The 19,092-nt window shown below is 36.5% G+C and overlaps 1 long non-coding RNA gene and 1 pseudogene across 1 annotated transcript; both read left to right on the plus strand.

Annotated features, from left to right (window-relative positions):
- Positions 1-6,522: 6,522 nt before the first annotated feature.
- LOC110896899 lies at positions 6,523-8,071 on the plus strand. The gene is made up of 3 exons (XR_002568263.2): positions 6,523-6,630; positions 7,201-7,257; positions 7,811-8,071. It is a non-coding gene; the product is annotated as an uncharacterized LOC110896899 (long non-coding RNA).
- A 1,593-nt stretch (positions 8,072-9,664) lies between these two features.
- On the plus strand, positions 9,665-11,409 carry LOC118485094 (annotated as a pseudogene).
- The last annotated feature ends 7,683 nt before the right edge of the window (positions 11,410-19,092 follow it).

Genomic DNA, 19,092 nt, shown 5'->3' on the forward strand with positions numbered 1-19,092 from the left:
AAAGTTTAGTTGTCTATGATATATGTCGGGATTGCAAATTGAGCGTCGACGAAGAGGATTACTTGGTTGATTTAATACCTATGTCGACGGGAGAATACCAAGTTTTGATTGGAATGGATTGACTGATCCGCTACCATGCCAATGTAATATGCTTCCGTAAGGAGATATAATTAACCTCTCCGAGCGGAAGGCATGTCACTGTTTACGGGGAAAAGAATTGCAATCCCATAATATGCACAATGATGGAAGCCCATAGACTCATTAAACATGGGTGTAAGGCATACTTTACTTACATACGTGATTCGGTAAAAGAGTCGCCAAAGATTAAAGATGTACCTGTCGTGTGAGAGTTCGAAGACGTATTTCCGGAAGATTTACCGGGAATACCACCCGAGCATGAGGTGGAGTTCGGGATTGAATTAGTTCTGGGTACAAAGCCGGTAGCCAAGGCACCGTATAGGCTAGCACTGTCGGAACTTCAAGAATTAATGTCGCAGTTGCAAGACTTACTTGACAAAGGATTCATTCGACCCAGTGTCTCCCCTTGGGGAGCGCCGATATTATTCGTAAAGAAGAAGAACGGAAGCATGCGTATGTGTATTGATTACATTTATTAAACAAAATTATGGTAAAGAATCGATACCCGCTTCCAAGAATCGACGACCTGTTCGATCAACTGCAAGGCGCGAATTGGTTTTCAAAAATCGATTTAAGGTCGGGGTATCATCAGTTAAGGGTAAGAGGAGAAGACGTACGAAAGACGGTCTTCCGTACACGGTACAGACACTACCAGTTTCTCGCCATGTCTTTCAAATTAACAAATGCACCCGTGGCATTCATGGATCTCATGAATCGGGTTTGCAAACCAATGTTAGATAAATCTGCGATAGTGTTCATCGACGACATTCTCGTAAACTCAAAAAATGAGACGAATCACGCTCGTCATTTACATGAAGTGTTGGAAACTCTTAAACGAGAGAAACTTTACGCTAAATTATTGAAGTGCACATTTTGGCTTCGGGAAGTACAATTCCTCTGGCACATCATAAGCGCCGATGGAATACTAGTAGATTCGACTAAAATTGAAGTAGGGTCGAAATGGAATCCAACGAAAAACCCATCGGAAATCAGAAGCTTTTTGGGACTTGCGAGATATTACAGGCGATTCATTCAAGATTTCTCTAAAATAGAATCGCCATTAACTAAACTAACTCGTAAGGACGAAAAGTTTGTCTGGAATGATGAACAAGAAAGGTGTTCCAAATGCTCAAGGAAAAGTTGACCAGTGCTCTGGTGTTGACTTTACCGGATGGCACCAATGACTTGGTAGTGTAGTCGGATGCATCACACCTAGGTCTTGGGTGTGTACTTATGCAACGGGGCAGGGTGATTGCCTATGCCTCTAGACAACTAAAGATCCATGAAAAAGAAATATCTGACTCACGACCTCGAATTGGCGGCAGTGGTTTTGCATTGAAGATTTGGAGGCACTACTTATACAGGATGAAGTGCATTATTTTCACCGATCATAAGATTTTGAAATACTTCTTCGATCAGAAGGAGTTAAATATGAGACAAAGACGGTGGCTAGAAACGGTAAAAGATTATGATTGCAAATGCATTATCATCCGGGAAAGGCCAGTGTAGTAGCGGATGCGCTAAGCTGAAAAGAGGAATACACACCCATACAAGTGCGATCAATTCAACTCATGGTAACTTTGGGTTTGCTCGAACAAATTTGAGAAGCACAAATCGAGGCGGTAAAGGAGGTAAACTGGAGAAAAGAACGAGTAAAGGGGCAAGTGAAAAACATAGTGGATGGGGATAACGAGTTAAAATCCCTATTTAGTAGAATATGGGTTCCAAACACATGTGGTGTTAAGGACCTATTGCTAGACGAAGCTCATAAATCGCGTTATTCCATTTACCCGGTGGCGACCAAGATGTACCGAGACTTGAAACAAAATTATTGGTGGCCGGGGATGAAAAGATATGTGGTGAAGTATGTCAAAAAATGCCTAACTTGTTTACAAGTAAAGGCGGAGCATCAAAAGCCCTATGGTAAACTCCAACCATTAGACATACCGGTTTGAAAGTGGGAACATGTTACAATGGACCTGCTAACCAAGTTACCCAGAACGGCTTGCGGGTTTGATGCCATATGGGTAGTGGTAGATAGATTGACAAAAAGCGCTCACTTTATTCCTATTCGTGAGACCTATACTTCAGAAAAGATGTCGGAGGTGTATATGAACGAAATCGTAGCACGCCATGGAGTGCTGATATCCATCGTGTCCGATAGGGATACTTGGTTCACTTCCAATTTCTGGCGCGATTTTCAAGAACAAATGGGTACTAAACTATTGATCAGTACGGCGTACCACCCTCAAACCGATGGGTAAAGCAAGCGAACAATTCAAACATTGGAAGATATGCTTCAAGCATGCATTATTGACTTCGGCGGTAGTTGGGATGCATACCTACCGCTATTCGAATTTTCTTATAACAGCAGTTACCATTCGAGTATTGGCATGACGCCATATGAAATGCTTTATGGTAGAAGATGTCGAACCCCGGTATGTTAGGGTGAAGTGGGTCCTAGAGAACTTGCACGCAAGGACGTGATTAGGGTCACGAACAAGAAGATCGACACGGTCCGAGCCCATTTAAAAGCGACCCAAGATCGACAAAAGTCTAATGCTGATAAAAGGCGAAGACCTATCGAATTCCAGATTGGAGATAAAGTGATGCTTAAAGTATCTCCATGGAAGGGGATCATTCGATTTAGAAAAAAAAAGGAAATGGACCCGTGGTTTATTGGGCCTTTCAAGATCATCGATCGTGTGGGAAGGGTAACATACCGCTTGGAATTACCCGACGAATTAAACGGTATACATAACACATTTCATGTTTCCCACCTTCGTAAATGCTTAGCGGATGAAACGGACTACGATCCCTACGATGACATAGAAGTAAATGACAAACTCAGCTACATCGCTAAACTAATTGAAATCCTTGACCGAAAGGTCAAAGGGTTGAGAAACAAGGAAATTGACCAAGTAAAGGTCAAATGGGAGTATCGGAAGGGATCGGACACCACTTGGGAGCCCGAAGAAGAAATGAGACGGCTCTACCCTTCTCTTTTCGGTACGTAAATACGTTTCGGGACGAAACTCTTTTAAGGAGGGTGGACTTGTAACACCCCAAAAATATTAGATTAAATGTATACACATATATGTTTGATTATAGCTTTACAAATAATAACTAGGAACAACAAACCTAGTTAATGGCATGTTGTAAATAATGAAATCATGAGTTATAGCCCTTTTTATAACAAATAGAACTTGAGGGACTAAAATGGTAAAGTGGGTACACTTGTTTATTAAAAACTTAAAACAAAACATAGCACATACCTATGTTCCTAAGTGTGTGTGCATGATCAGGGCCAAGAGAAAACCCCTAACTCTTCAATCACTAAATTGATCAATTGGAGGGTGAATTGGGAGTATCTTTGATGCATGTGTCCAGATTATTGATCATCCATACGTGACTTACATAAGGTATGTTGAAATTTTGAAAATGGTATAGTAAAAATCTTGATAAACACTTGCAAATGCAATTAAAGTATGAATTGTGGATGTTAGAGTAAGAACTTGAAGTGTATTCATGTTTAGAAACAAACTTGTGATAAGATTATGTAGATAATGCTATAAATCAAGTATTTGAGCACTAATCATGATTATGTAGGTGGGTATTAGTAAAAACATGTAATACATGAACCATGATGAATAAATTATGCCTTTAAAGTATGATAGACTGAAATGAGGTGAAGAATTTATAAGAAATCATATGTTAAAATGCCAATGTGTTGTATGAAGAAGTGGGTTTTGATTCTAGTATGAAAAACCCCATGTTTATATGAATAATTAGGGCTGTAAACGAACTGAACGTTCAGCGAACAATTCGTGAACCGTTCGGCGGGAAGTTCGTTTATGTTCGTTCGATTAGCTTAACGAACGAACACGAACAAAAAATTATGTTCGGTTAGCTTAGCGAACGAACACGAACACGTGTCTCGTTCGTTCGACTGCGTTCGTGAACATTCGGTAATATGTTCGTTTGATTATCTTAAAAAAAAATAATAAATAATAAACCTTTTATCCAAACATACTGAAAACTTGAAACCCTATTTTTTCTAAGTTAGTTAAAATTTGGACATTCTAAGACATTTTTATGGATAATTATGTCTAAGTTAGTTAAACTTTATTCATCGTTTGGTGGTGTGGTAAACTTCTTGTGTTTTGATTTATCATTTGGTGGTTGTATTTAAGTACTTATATCCAATGTTTAAGGATAACAATGTTTTCATTTTTTTTATTTTCAAGTTAAACGTTCGTCTGCGTTCATTTTTATTTGTTTGCGTTCGTTTGTGTTCGAGGCCAGTGTTCATGAACTGTTCGTGAAAAATTGAATTTCCTTAACAAACGAACACGAACATAAACTTATGTTTGGTATGCGTTCTTGAACAGTTCACGAACATGCTAATTTCCTTAACGAACGAATACGAACATGGCCTTGTTCGTGTTCGTTTGGTTCATTTACAGCCCTATGAATAATTTATGTAATGACATAAGTTTGTTGAAATTGCATAATAATAAGATGTGTAATTGAACTTGTTGAGTTGAGATTCTTGGTTAGTCAAGGTTTATATTGAACTAAATTGACTAGCTAAAAAGTATGCACATAAGGTGCTTGATGAAATGTCTAAAAGAATTTGCCAAACCTAATCAATGAACAAAAATGTTGATGGAAATATGAGATAATGTGTTTGGAAAATTTACATGCCTTAGTTATGGCCGAGAGGTTCTAATGACACTTGGCTTGTATACTATAGGCAGCGCAAGTGAAGCGTGAGGAAGTCAAGCCGGTGCGGACACTCGTCTAAAGGGAAAGCTTTAAGGTACGTGGCCTTATGCTTCGTAGGATTTCATTTAAGAATTTGTAATTTATATGTATTGATCAACAAAGCAATATTCATGAAATTTAGTTCATTCATAAGCGATGGACTTCGCACGAATGAGCCGAATGGAAAAATAGTGAATAAAAGTGTGATCGGAAGTTCATAAGTGATGGAATTCACATGAACGGCCAAAACGATGCGAACGCGTAAACTAGGTAACGGGAACACATGTTTTATATTGTAAATTTATGATATGGTGAGAATAAGCTTCTTGTTTGGTTAAAGTAACTAAACGGGTCAAAAACAAAGCAAAATCGCAAGCCGGGTAGTGGAAGTGTAAATGCAAGATTAGTAAACTTGGAGAATGATTGATATCCATAAGGAACTGATCCTTACTATAAGAATGTTAATAAAATGGTTAAATTTGCTAACGGGTCAAAATAATTACACAAATTGATTTTATGCCGATAACATAAGGTATAAGAGTTTGTTACTTCGGATGATGGGTTTTAATTCTAAAATGTGGGGGATCAATTTACGATCGCGTGGAAACGAATTTGAGGTTAAAAGGATAAGCGAGTAAAAAGATACGACCAGTTTTGTGAAAAGGGCAAAACAGGAAAACAGAAGCAACAGGGCTGCACCGTAACCTACGGTATACCACCGTAGGCTATGATAGATGAAGAAAAGTTTGCAGGTTTGAACCGTAACCTACGGTATCTAACCGTAAGTTATGGTGAAGACCTTATGTCCCAAATGTTAGAAGTGCACCGTAAGCTACGGTACACATACCGTAGCTGACGCCGGGGTTTCCTTAAAATTCTTATTTTACTTCTTTTGAGATGATTGGGTTACCAAGCTATGTTTTAAGCATTGTTTTACTAATGTTTATATAGATGTTTGATATATACGTGGTTTCAAAGTGTAAGGATGGTAGTCAAGCTCTATGATGAACCGAACACAAAGAAAATGTCAAGCTTTCGTTTTTGTTCGATACTTTTGTTTAACCAAATATTGCAAACTAGTAGTAATGATGTTTAAATACTTTAAAACTTTGGATGTTCCGAATTATGTTCTTAAATATTTTTGATAACCCGAGGGTTTCTCGAATGTAACTATTGCATAATAATCTATATAAGCGTAAGGATTTTGCTTAAAATTCTTAGTGTTTTTAACATGGATGTTACATGAATCTCATTGTGTCTATTATTGTGCCGCATTAGTGGATTTGATTGTGGTGATTTTTGTTATTGTGAATTGCTATCGATGTATCTTGTAACACCCCAAATCTCGTATGACATAATGAAATAGTCTAAATGGGAAGTGTTAATAATAAAGAATGGTGAAATATAAATTCATACCATTTCGAAAGTTTTACAAGTAATAATAAATTAGAACTCCTTATGTAAATAAAAGGAATCAAGTTAGTATGAGAAATAACCATTTGGACACACTTTAATAGTTAAAGGACTAAAAGTGAAAATGTGTAATTAGATTTTGATAAAAAAAAAAAAGGGCCAGAACTTGTTTCCTGGCTGGTACGTTCGAACGAGAGAGAGAGACCAAGGGAATCCTAGTTCTCCAAATTTCCACAAAATTGAAGGAGTAAAAGTCTGAATTTTCGATGCATGAGTTAGGAATCATGACCCTTTAAGTGTTATAAGTATCAAGTAAGTCGAATTTCATGTTTTAATGCTAGTTGATGAATTGTGTTATGTGAAATCAGTGATTTTTATGTGAAATTTGATGTGAATACATGATGTAATAGCATATGGGAGTCGAAATTATGCTTGAAATTGTAAGCATTAATGATTTGAAATAAAAACCCATTTGCATGTCATAGGATGATTAGATATTGTGAAACCCTATATTCAAACTAGCATGGTGTTAATGATTTAGGCAACGTGTTGATGAAATATTGATAAGTAATTGTTGTTAAAACTATGTGTTCATAGTTAGGATGGCAAGATATGGAATTATGGATGTTTATGTTAATCAATGAGTGACCTATGGAAATTGTGCTTAAGATGCTTGTACATTATGCTAAACTTGTGATACACACACAATGTGTTCGATGAAATGCCTAAGTGAGTTTAGTTATGGCTTTTACATGAATACTTGTTAAGTCGATGCAACTTCTTTATTTTAATGGCGTATGTGATTAGTAGACACCATAATGTACTATAAGGATTGTGAAAGTAATGTTTTTGAAAGCTAAAGTATGGGATTATGACATATAGGCACGAAGAAGGAAGAAGGCGCAAGTCACTCGAAGGCACAAGTATCTCAAGATCGCGGTAAGTTCTTTTGAACTTTATTTACTCTACTAGTATATTTACGAATGATATTGAATGTTATTATTTGATAATACGATTCGTGCAATTCCTTTATGGATAAAGATTGGTTAGATGTAAGAGTTTATGTCAAAAAAGGTTTTAGAAGTTATGTTGTAGTGGATGCGAAATAGCAAATCCCTTGCTGATTTGGTTATGCTAACAAAGGGTATGATAAGCTATGCAAGTCGACCGGTTCAAGTTGAACAAGTCGAGTAAGGATAAGGTACCATCCGTTTTGAACGGGTGGTCGTGAATGCAATACCGAATGTATGGAGTTCAATCCATAATACGGGTAGAACGAAAGATTTATGTTGAAAGAAATCAACCCGATGTTACCGGGTCGTAAGTGGTATGCTTGAATCTCATTATGAGAGTATATGTCGTTACCTAATTAATTGGGTAGTTGAATGCGTAAAAGAAATGAAAGTATGTAAGCGAATGGAACTAAAATGTTAGTATTGTAAGCGAAATAGATTTTTATGACTAACTTTATAAAGCTTGTTGTTGAATGTAGGTAATCCTCGATTTAGGCGACTTGGAGAAACGGAGCGAGCACATGTTCATGATATGTCATACCAAGCGCTTCCGCTAGTTGCACTAATGTTTTGGGTCAAATTTTTTATTTTGTACAACTTGTTAGTAGACATATACTTTAACGCTTGATGTCTAGGTTTTTAGTCGTGTCTTGTCGAACAAGTCGTAGAATGGTATTTGTCTTTCTTATGTTTAAAACAGGGGTATATCCGCTTTACGGACGGGTCATGCCCAATTTTTGTCAAAAGTATGCATTAATGTTATTATTTTGAAGTCCTCCAATTACCCTTGTAAGTTAATTTATTAAGACGAAAAAGCGGTCGTTACATATCTACTACACTTGAAGTTGCATGTTAAATTCTTTTTATTTTTTAAATAAAATAATCAAAATAATAAAGCAAAATATTTTATTTAAACTTAGATCTATTCACAAACTTTATGTTGACCAAAAAAACGCATGGTACAGATACACAAATTTGAGAGGATTCGACGATGAAGACACTTAGGATGTGCCTTAGTAATAAATTGGATATTTGTTCATGACTAATTATCTTCTAGATATTTTATGAATTTTTTTTTAACATTGCTATGATTATGTGTGACAATTTAATTTGGTCATGTTTTAAATATTAAACTTATAATAGTTGTTATAAGTTTTGGACAATTATCATGCTCCGTACCAATTCGTTACGGGTCAGGATGTGACAACTTTTAGATGATTAAGTATTGCAAGTAGGGTTAGGGGCGGACTTATGTAGAAAGTACGGGTTCCCGGGAACCCATTCGGTTTTAAATTTTTAGTGTAAATATATATAAGAAACTGAAAAGGAACCCATAAGTAAATTATAAAGGGAACCCATAAACAAAAGAAGCCTTGGTTCCACTGGTTATGTCCGCTCTTTTCTTCCTGATACACCCGAGTTCGAATCCGTGTTTCAACTCCTTTTTGTTCCGTTTTTTTTTAATTTCTCTTTTAATTTTTTTTCTTTAATGTAATAAGACCCATTTAGGGTTATATCACCAAACGTCCAAACATACGCCGCACAACACAACAGACTACAGAAACAAGTCAACAACATCAGCAACTCCACCTCTCCGCCGATTGCTGCCGTCTGCTGCCGCCGCTCCGCCTTCGCCTCCGCCGCTCCGCCTTCGCCTCCGCCGCTCCGCCTGCCGTCTGTTGCCGCCGCTCCGCCTTCCGAGTTCCGACACTTTGTTTTTCTTATACGAATCAGCGATTGATTAAGGTTAGAATTTTGATTACATCAGTGATTTATGATTATTGTTTGTTATACACTTATACATCTGTTTGTATTAAGTTAATATTGGTGTTGAAGCCTGAAAGTTTCAGTTTGTTATACATCTGAATTGGGGTTTTTAAACTTGAATTGAGGTTTTTAAACCTGAATTTGTTAGTTAAACTTGGTGCTGATTAAACTTGAATTGGGGTTTTTAAACTTGAATTGGGGTTTTTAAACCTGAATTTGTTACTGAATCTTGGTGCTGAATTTGTTACTGAATCTTATACATCTGTTTGTTTTATTTAAGTTAATATTGGTGCTGAAATTGAGTTTTTGAGTTGAGAATAAACAGGTTTTGATGTATGTTTTAAACTTGAATTTGGTATATAGGCATTATCAGTTATGCAGAAGAATATTTCAAGTTTTTTTCAAAGGCAACCACCACCTAACATTGAATCGTCATCTTCAACTAGTAAACCCTTGAAAATCGTTTTGGATGATCTTTCGTGGGATCCTTCCGAAAGGAAACCAATTTCATCTTATCACCCTAGTCAAAAAGATGAAATTAGACGAACATATTTGCTTCGAGGTCCATGTCAACAGCGAGGAAAAAAACAGATTTTCCACAAACACTTATTGGTAACGGTGATAAGTTAAGACAGTTCAATCCAAAATGGTACACAGAAAAGCATGGAAATTGGTTGGAATATAGTGTCAAAGCGGATAGAGTGTATTGCTTATATTGTTACTTATTCAAAGAAAGTGGACAAAAAGATGCATTTGCGAGTGAGGGGGTACAATGTTGGCATAGGAAAGAAGAAAGATTCGAAACTCATGTTGGTAAATGCAATAGTTTTCACAACAGGGCGGTTCAAAAAGGAGAAGACTTACTTAAAGAAGCCCAATCTATACCTGTGGTTCAAAAAAAACCCGAACAAAACAAAGAATATTGAATCTGATTAAGTACTTCGGTTATACTCGCTAAAGGATTGTTGAATGGCGGATTACCTTTTCGGGGTCATGATGAATCTGAAGCATCCTTATATAGAGGAAATTTCATAAAGTTTTTAAAATTGTTTGCACAAATAAATGAAGAAATTGGAAAGTACATATTAAGTAATGCTCCGAAGAATTGCCAAATGACTGCTCCATCAATACAAAAAGACATTTGTAATTGTTTTGCAGAAGAAGTGTTAAAGATGATATTTGAAGAGCTTGGTGATGATGTCTTTTCTTTATTAGTTGATGAATCGAGGGATATTTCTAAAAAGGAACAAATGGCTGTGGTTTTGAGATTTGTTGATAAATTAGGATTTGTGAAGGAGCGATATATTGGTGTAGTTCATGTTATGGAAACAACCGCTTTATCTCTTAAATCTGCAATTGATGAATTATTTGCTCACCGCAATTTGAGCTTGGGTAGGGTTAGAGGCCAAGGATATGACGATGCAAGCAACATGTCTGGTGAGTTTAATGGTTCGAAAACTTTGATTTTGAAAGAAAATTCTTCGGCATATTATGTTCATTGTTTTGCCCACCAACTTCAACTTGTTGTTGTGGCCCTTGCAAACAAACATCTTGAAATTTGTAGATTTTTTAAGGAAATAACAGATTTAATAAATGTTGTCAAGAAATGGCACTTACAAGGCCCGGAGATACACGTTGGAGCTCTCACGAAAAAACACTTCTTCGGTTGCTTACCTTATATCCTTGTGTTATTGAAGTGCTTAAATATATAGAAACTTCGGCATGGGCACCAATTCACAAAACTCAAGCAAATGGACTTCAGTTATACATGAAAAGTTTCAAGTTTGTATTTTATTTACATTTGATGAAACATATCTTGGGAGTTACTAACTTATTGTGTGTCGCTCTTCAAAGAAAGAATCAAGATATTTTAAATGCAGTTGAGCTAGTTAGATCAACCAAAGAAGAATTACAAAGGTATCGACTTGAAGGCTTTAACTCACTTTTAAAAGATGTTACATCCTTTTGTGACAAGTATGATATTGAGATGATTAACATGGAAGATGAGTATGTTGACCCGAAAAACAGAAGAAGAAAGACCAACATCACCAATCGTCATCATTTTGTGGTCAATAATTTCAACACGGTTCTCGACATGCAAATTCAAGAGCTTGGAAACCGTTTTAACGAGGTAACCACTAACTTGCTTACGTGTATGAGTTCTTTGAGCCCGCGTGATAATTTTAGTTCCTTTAATAAACTAAATTTGCTAAAGTTGGCCGAAATGTATCCGTATGATTTTACTTTTGATGAAAAAGATAAGCTTATCGATGAACTCGGCCACTACATTTCTAATATGAAAAAAAGATAGTCGATTTGATAACCTGAATGGGGTTAGTGATCTTGCCAAAAGGATGGTGGAAACAAGGAAACACATTGAGTATCAGTTGGTCTATCGTTTAATAAAGTTGTCACTAGTTTTACCGGTTTGCAACGGCTAGTGTTGAAAGGAGTTTTTCTTCAATGAAGCTTGTGAAGACAGAATTACGTAATAGGATGGGTGATGGATACATGGACGATTCTTGCATTTGTTACATTGAAAAGGAGTTCTTACAAAAAGTTTCTGTTGAGAGTGTAATGCAACGTTTTCAAAAGATGAAAACTCGTCGTCAACAATTTTAGGTAGTTTTTTTTATTTGTAAAGACTATCGTATTTTATATTATGTGATTTTAAATTTCTAATGACGATTTTCTTTTAATCATTGTATCTTACTTTTATTATGTGGTGAACCTTACCTGATCCGAACTATCGAACCGACCCGAAATTCTTTATCTTCAGTCACATGAAATTAGAGTATCTAAAAAAGTGAACCCAGTGAAAAATATTCCTGAATCCGCCACTGAGTAGGGTGATGAAGAGCTATATCATATGGACATGAAATAATATTTATATATTCAAATTAAAATTAGTACTAACTAATTTTCATGTATATCATATTCATGTTAGTTGTATCAGTGATTTTTTTTTTAAACTAAGGATTCAAAATCCGGATTCCATGTCCATGTCTCCGTTTTCTCTAGAAACAAGTATATAATTAAAGAATATACGAAAAATTTCGGGTACAGAAAGGTGATGAACAAACACATAGACATGTTTTTTTTACGTTACAAAAAACTTTCAACATGCGAAGTATGTGATTTTTTTTTCTTTGAACAGTGAATTTCATTAGAAACACGGGCAGGCCTCAAAACGAGGACCGCTATCAAAAACACTTACATCATATACAGAGGGTTACAAGACCATTCTTTCCAGTCAAGCCTAGCAAACTTGGATCTATTTTTTAGCCATAAGAACGACCGAGACTTAATCAAGGCAACCGTCTCAACAACCTTAGGAGTTACATTATTAACACCTTAGCATTCCTCATAATCCAGATGGCCCAACAGGAAATATACACAATCCCTCTAATCACTTTCTGGGACCATTAATTATTAACCTGCTCGTGTACTCCCAACAAATCTTTAAAGTCGAACGCCATTAAAGTCATCACCCTACACCACTTACCCACAGCCGACCATACACCATGAGAAAAAACAGCCGGTGAATAGGTGCATCACCGGGATGTGATGACCTTTAGCAACTAGACGCTAACGATGTTCATGTGAAAGGGAAAATTATAATAAAAAAATTAGTTAATTAGTGATATTAAGAGAACAAAACTCACATGACGGTTTTCTTAAGTTACTTTAATATAAAAAAAGTCTCTTCTTATTTAATTAAGGGGGCATCATAGACTTTTGGTCTCAACACATGATAGCGACTGCTTTCGAAATTTCTACAAAGACCATATATATAAAGACACTGAAATAAAACATCTTTTACTTTTCTCTCGCACGCATGTTTACGACTCATTTAATATATCATATGTATTACATGTATAATTGATCATCCTATGTGTTACACGTTTAGTTGGTCGAGTTAACATGATTGATAAAATACTTTTATGACTTTTCTTTTTATAAGAAGGACTTAGCTTTATAGTTTTACAAAGAAAATCATGAACAATAAATAATGATACTTTTTGTTGATGTTATTTAGTATGTCATCTCAATAACAGTGTTAAGTATGTAGTGTGAGATAACCCACTAATTAAAATGTGTGTTAGTGTTTAAGTAAATGACACGTTTAGTTAAATGCATTATATACTTGTTTTTTTTTTTTTTTTTTCTCACGTATTTTTACTTTTCTCAAACTTGGATGCACAAGCAAAGTCAACTAGAACGGGCGCGCACATGGGCAATTATAGACATGTTCGTACATATCCTGTTTGGCACGGGTGTAACACCCGAATTCTCTAATGAATGAAATGGACATGTAAATGGATTATGAATTAAAGCTCTAACTTGTAAATGATAATTTTGTATGAAAAAAATAAAAATAAAACCCTATTATGGAAAGGGAACTAAGGGAACTTGGATCATGCTCCTCATTTTGTAATTTCTTCACCAATTTGGAGAGAGAAAGCTAGATATGTAAACTTAGGTTTTGTTCATCACGGTTTAAAAGTGAGAATCACGTATATGTATTTTATGTTTGAAGCTTGGTATGTTGTTATGAGTTGATTATAATGCATTTTCAATGTAAAAGTTTGGATATTGGCATTAAACAAGGGTGTGCATATTCACACACCCGATTGCCTATTTCCACACCGTTTAAGACGCCTCGTACAGGCCTATACGAGGCGTCTATGGTTACTTTATCCGACCAATCACTGAACCTCGTACCACGTCACATCAGTCACATCAGACGGGCGTCTAGGCCTATACGAGGAAGCAATACAAGGGACCAAGACGTCTCGTCTAGAGCTATACGGGGCGTCTTGAGGACTGATCTGACTAAGTGTCTGGCACGCGACATAAAGCAATATTGGGCGTCTAGGGCTCTACGAGGCGTCTATGTTTCAAATAAATAGGGACATGCAGTGCATTATTCATCCACCCGAGTATAGTTCTTCTGTTTCTTCGAAATAAATTTTCTTGTTTGCATTCGTGTTTTTATCATTGTGAAGTGCTGAAATGTCATCATACTGGGACGGCAACTATGTCTTTGGACAGTATTCTGGCGACTCATGGGTGCCCGAAAACGTTCAGGTAACAGTTATTAGCTTACTGTTTTAATTACTTGTTTTAATTAATTATTTACTAATGATGATACCGTTTTTTGGAGGAGTCTGGCGTTCCCGATTCTAACGAGCAAGAGGAGGTTGTGTCTAGTGTATAAGAAAAACAAAACAGACCGTTTCTAGATTTGAACACACATCCCCCTATTAATGAAACATCCCCTGTAGATGACTCATACCATGCTGGTGAAACAAGTTATCCGGCGCAACAAGGGTATCCGGATTATGGATACGGGTGTGAATATTCTTACGGTCAACAAGAATATCATGATGGATACGAAGGAGACAGTGGTCATCAGCAACTCATTTCCCCGAGCGGTCCTTACGTTCAACAAAACTATCCGGACGTTGGAGGATATGGTGGTGAGGCACCCCCATGCCGGACAATCCGTACTTAAAAAAGCAGGTATCAATTTATTTTGTTACGTTAGATAGATTAATTATTATTATTATTATTATTGTTGTTATTAGTATTATTATTATTAATATGGTTATTATTGTCGATGTTACAGGTTTTCAACTCTTTAGATGAACTAAAGAAATGGGCACAAGAAATGGCAAACGCGGATGGTTTCGTTATTGTAACCCGTCGATCAAAGAAAATCGGGGGAAGGACCACGAGGGTATGGCTTGAATGTGACAGTGGTGGTGAGCACCACACTACAGCAACAGTTAGAAACGCCGGAAGCAAAAAAACCGGTTGCCCGTTTTACCTACTGGCTGTGCGAGACCATCCGTATGAAACCTGGGAGATAAAAGGGGGAAATATTGAACATAACCACGAACTTTGTGAGGACTTGTCGGCCCACGCATTTGTGCGAAGGTTTACTCCAAGCGAAAAGAAACTGATTGAGCAACTGACAACTCAAAACATGGAGCCGCGCAAAATTTTTCAAACGATAAGGAAGCAGGACCCCGACAGGTTTCATGTTCAGAAAGACTTTCAAAACGTTGTGGCGAAGATTAGAGCCGAACAAAGAGACGGATTGACTCCCATGCAATCACTAGAAAACATGCTGATAAACAACGAATTTATTTACGAGACACGGGAGGAACCCGGAACAGAGGTCGCAACAGAGATCTTTTTTCTTCATCACTACTCGAGTGAAATGTGGTGTGCACTCCCCCACGTCTTGCTGATCAATTCAACGTACAAGACAAACATATACAATATGCCATTTGTCCAGATTGTTGGTATGACGCCTACCAACCATTCGTTTTGTATCGCGCATGCCGTTATGTGTAAAGAACGGAGTGATAACTTTGTACGGGTGCTTGATAGGATAAAGTCAATGTTGGATGAATGTATGGAGCCATGTGTGATTGTAACGGATAGAGACCTAGCTCTTATGAGCGCGTGTGCTAATGTATTTCCAGACGCCTCCAGACTTCTTTGCATGTTTCACATACAACAGAATATTATGAAGCACTGCAAGAGTGCCTTCACAGAAAGAAGATCTCTGTAGGAGGAGATCGAGACAGACGTTGATACGCAGGGGCTAGTGGTGGTTGATAAACCCACTCTTTTAGGGTTTTGGCAGGTGGTTGCGGCGGTCGATACTTGGGAGCATGACAAGTCGAAGGGGAGAGTTTCACATATTCATGACCCATTGTACAGGTACGTACGTTTATTACAGTAATTATTGTGATTATTATTATTGTTTATTAATTTATGTTTCTGTATTTCGCTAACACTATCTACAGGTATATACATAGGATGATCGCTACTTCTATTACAGGTCGAGGGTACAGCCGTGAGTGGTGTACGAGCACAGATCTTTTTTTTTCTTTTATTGTTTGTTGTACAGGAGGCCATGCGCACTAGCACACGATCTAGCCCAGTACTTCACCTCCGCCCATCACCAGCAGGAGCGCGGATTTTTTATGGCGGCACTTACGTGACCGTCATTGCCCGTTCATTGGGCCTCGTATCAGAGGAGGACCCACATTTACTGGCGCCCATCATGCCGACGCAGATGGGTTTTCAGATGTTGTGGGGGATGGGACTGATTAAGAGGTTCGACGTCCTTGGCGAGCGGTTTAAAACTCGCGCAGGTCTCTTATGGATAGCGAAGAACCTACCAGAGAAGTTCGATCTATTGTATCCTCCGCCAGATCCTGCTGCAGCGCTCGTGCAGGACCTCCGGTGAATTTAGATGGTCCAGCGATGCCACAGCCACCACCACCTCCCGGGGCGCCTCAGTTTCCACGTCACGTTATTCCAGGTCATGCCCCAAGAGCTGCAGTACATCCGGAGATACGAGCCAAGCTTCACATGCTCAACGATTTAATAGATTGGTTGGTTCGGGCCGAGCAGGATAGACGAGAGAGAGGGGTTACCCCCCATACCGCTCCCACCACCTCGAGCACCACATCAGCCGCAGCAGCCAGATCCAGACTCGGACCCTGAGGAATAGACCAGTTGTAGTTTTTATTTTTGTTATGAATGTACAAAAGTTATCTTATATATGTCATATTTACGTTTGTTTTCAGTTATTCGGTTACTTAATGATTGTTGTATTAAATTGATATAATACGGAAACAATATATGTTTTGAATATAATACAGAAATAATATAATTTTCAAAATGTTAAATAATATTTAAACGAGATAATATTTTAATGGTAGGATAATATTTAAAAAAGTAAAATGTTAAAAACAATATAATATTTAAACGTTCGAATATATTTAAAGAGCAGATCTTGAAAATGGTAAAAATTTTTATAGTACAAAAAATAAAACTTTTTTTAAAAACACCAAATTTTTCACTCAAAAAAATCACCTCCAAAAACTATCAAAATACCCCACCAAAACACCCCTTCTTTCGACCAAAAAAACACCCAACACCTGGACGCCTCGTATAGGCCTGTACGAGGCGACTAGGGTTCTTAAACTTTGTGCCTGACATTCCCTGGAGACCCTCTTGAATTATGTGCCTAGACGCCTCGTATAAGCCTATACGAGGCGTCTTGGGCACCATTGTCCAAATAGGCAGCGAGAGTGTCCGAATAGTTTGAGCCTTAAATAAACTCGGATTTGGAAAACAACCGCCATTGACACCTTTGCGGGTTTTAGTTGGCACTTCTCGTGTACCGTTTTTCCATATGACTGATGACACCAAAGATGACATTTTTTCGCATGAGTAGTCCTAGTTTTCATTATGAAGTTGATTATTAGGTTTCTAAATGAATCACTTGATCTACTGGATATATGATGTGTTCCCGCTGCAAATGTATGACATTTAATAGTTTAAGAACTATAATTTAATGCTTAAATACAATTGTAAGGTCTTCGAGGTTTTGGACCTTACAAGTTAACCCATCAATAAGAGACTAGTAAATAGATGATCACTTGGAGTTTACATGATAGGCTACACATCAATATGGTATTTTATACTGTTTTTTTAACTTGTTGAAATTTATGTAATATATATTCTAACCAGGAGCGGACCCGTATAGAGTAGGTCGGGGTCCCCGAACACTAGTAATTTTTAAAAAATAGTAAATACGGTATGTTAAATTTTCAAAAGACCCTAAAATATTAATTAGGTGGACACCATAACATTAAAATTAAAGGTGGTGTAGTGGTAAACCCATTCTTTATTAACAAGAACTCATGGGTTCTAACCTTGTTCAACTCAATTTTTTGTGTGCTATTTTTTTCCTTAATCTAATTTAAAACCATGGTTTCCAAAACAATGAGATGCAAACATACAAAACACAGATAAACCTAATTTGTTGTTTTAAGTTTTGTAACTTGAATTTTGTTAGTTGTATAGTGGTTTAAGGATTTATTACTAAGAATATAAAGTTAGGAAATTTGAATAACATGTAAATCTTTGTATGTGTATGCTATGATTCTATAAATTTGAATTTAGAATTTGTGAGTTAGTTTCTTAAAACTTGAATTCTAGGATAATGATGCAAAGATCCAAAACTTTATGCTGTGAATATAAAAATTAGCAATGTTTTTTTTTTTTTTTTTCGTTTCAAATGACATCCTATTTTTATTGGGTTTTCTAATGAGTAATAATTATTATTATTATTATTTTTTGTGTTATACGTTCCTCGCTCCTAACCGACCCGACCTGAACGACGATCGACCAGAAAATTTTAATGTTAAGTTGTGAAAATTTTAAATACCGAAAAAATGGACCCTTTTGAAAAAAATCGTTATTTCGCAACTGATTCTAACTAGCCAAGTTTCTTTTTGTATGTGACTTCGTGATCGTTGACATATATTATAGGTGACATGTGCTACCTATTCGCATTCTCGAATGTGTCCTACTGATCGTTGTGATAATCCTTATCCTCCTAGATGATCTTAACTGAATGTTGGGATATAAATTCTCTGTTGAAAAACCTGGATCATTTGTTAAAAAAAACAAGAGTAAATTGCTAAAATTGTTCATGAGATTTAGGTCTGTTTGGCAGTTTCATATAAAATGACTTTTTTGTGCTAAACACCTCTTCATCTTTAGCATTTTTTTGTCATTTTCATCCAAACCACTAACTTAGTTTACTTTTTGTGTTAAGTTGAAAGATATTTGGATGAAACTGGAAAATATAAAACCTCAAGGACGATTTTGGCAATTTACTCAAACTCTTTTTAATTTCTTTTATCTAATTAATTTTGTCACGTATATATAAAACAGAATATACATGCGGTTTTTATAAAAAATAATTAATAGTTTTGTCACATAATTTTATAAATTTTCATCCAAACCACTAACTCAGTTTATTTTTTCTGCTAAGGTGAAGGATGTTTTAAATTTTATAAATTAAGACAGAAATTAATATCCAGTTTTTTTTATACAGATCAGTTTTATAAAGAGAAAACAATATATAAAATAAATATCAATAGTGTGCAGCACA

The sequence above is a fragment of the Helianthus annuus genome, chromosome 12 (assembly GCF_002127325.2).
Source record: "Helianthus annuus cultivar XRQ/B chromosome 12, HanXRQr2.0-SUNRISE, whole genome shotgun sequence".
NCBI classification, from domain to species: domain Eukaryota; kingdom Viridiplantae; phylum Streptophyta; class Magnoliopsida; order Asterales; family Asteraceae; genus Helianthus; species Helianthus annuus.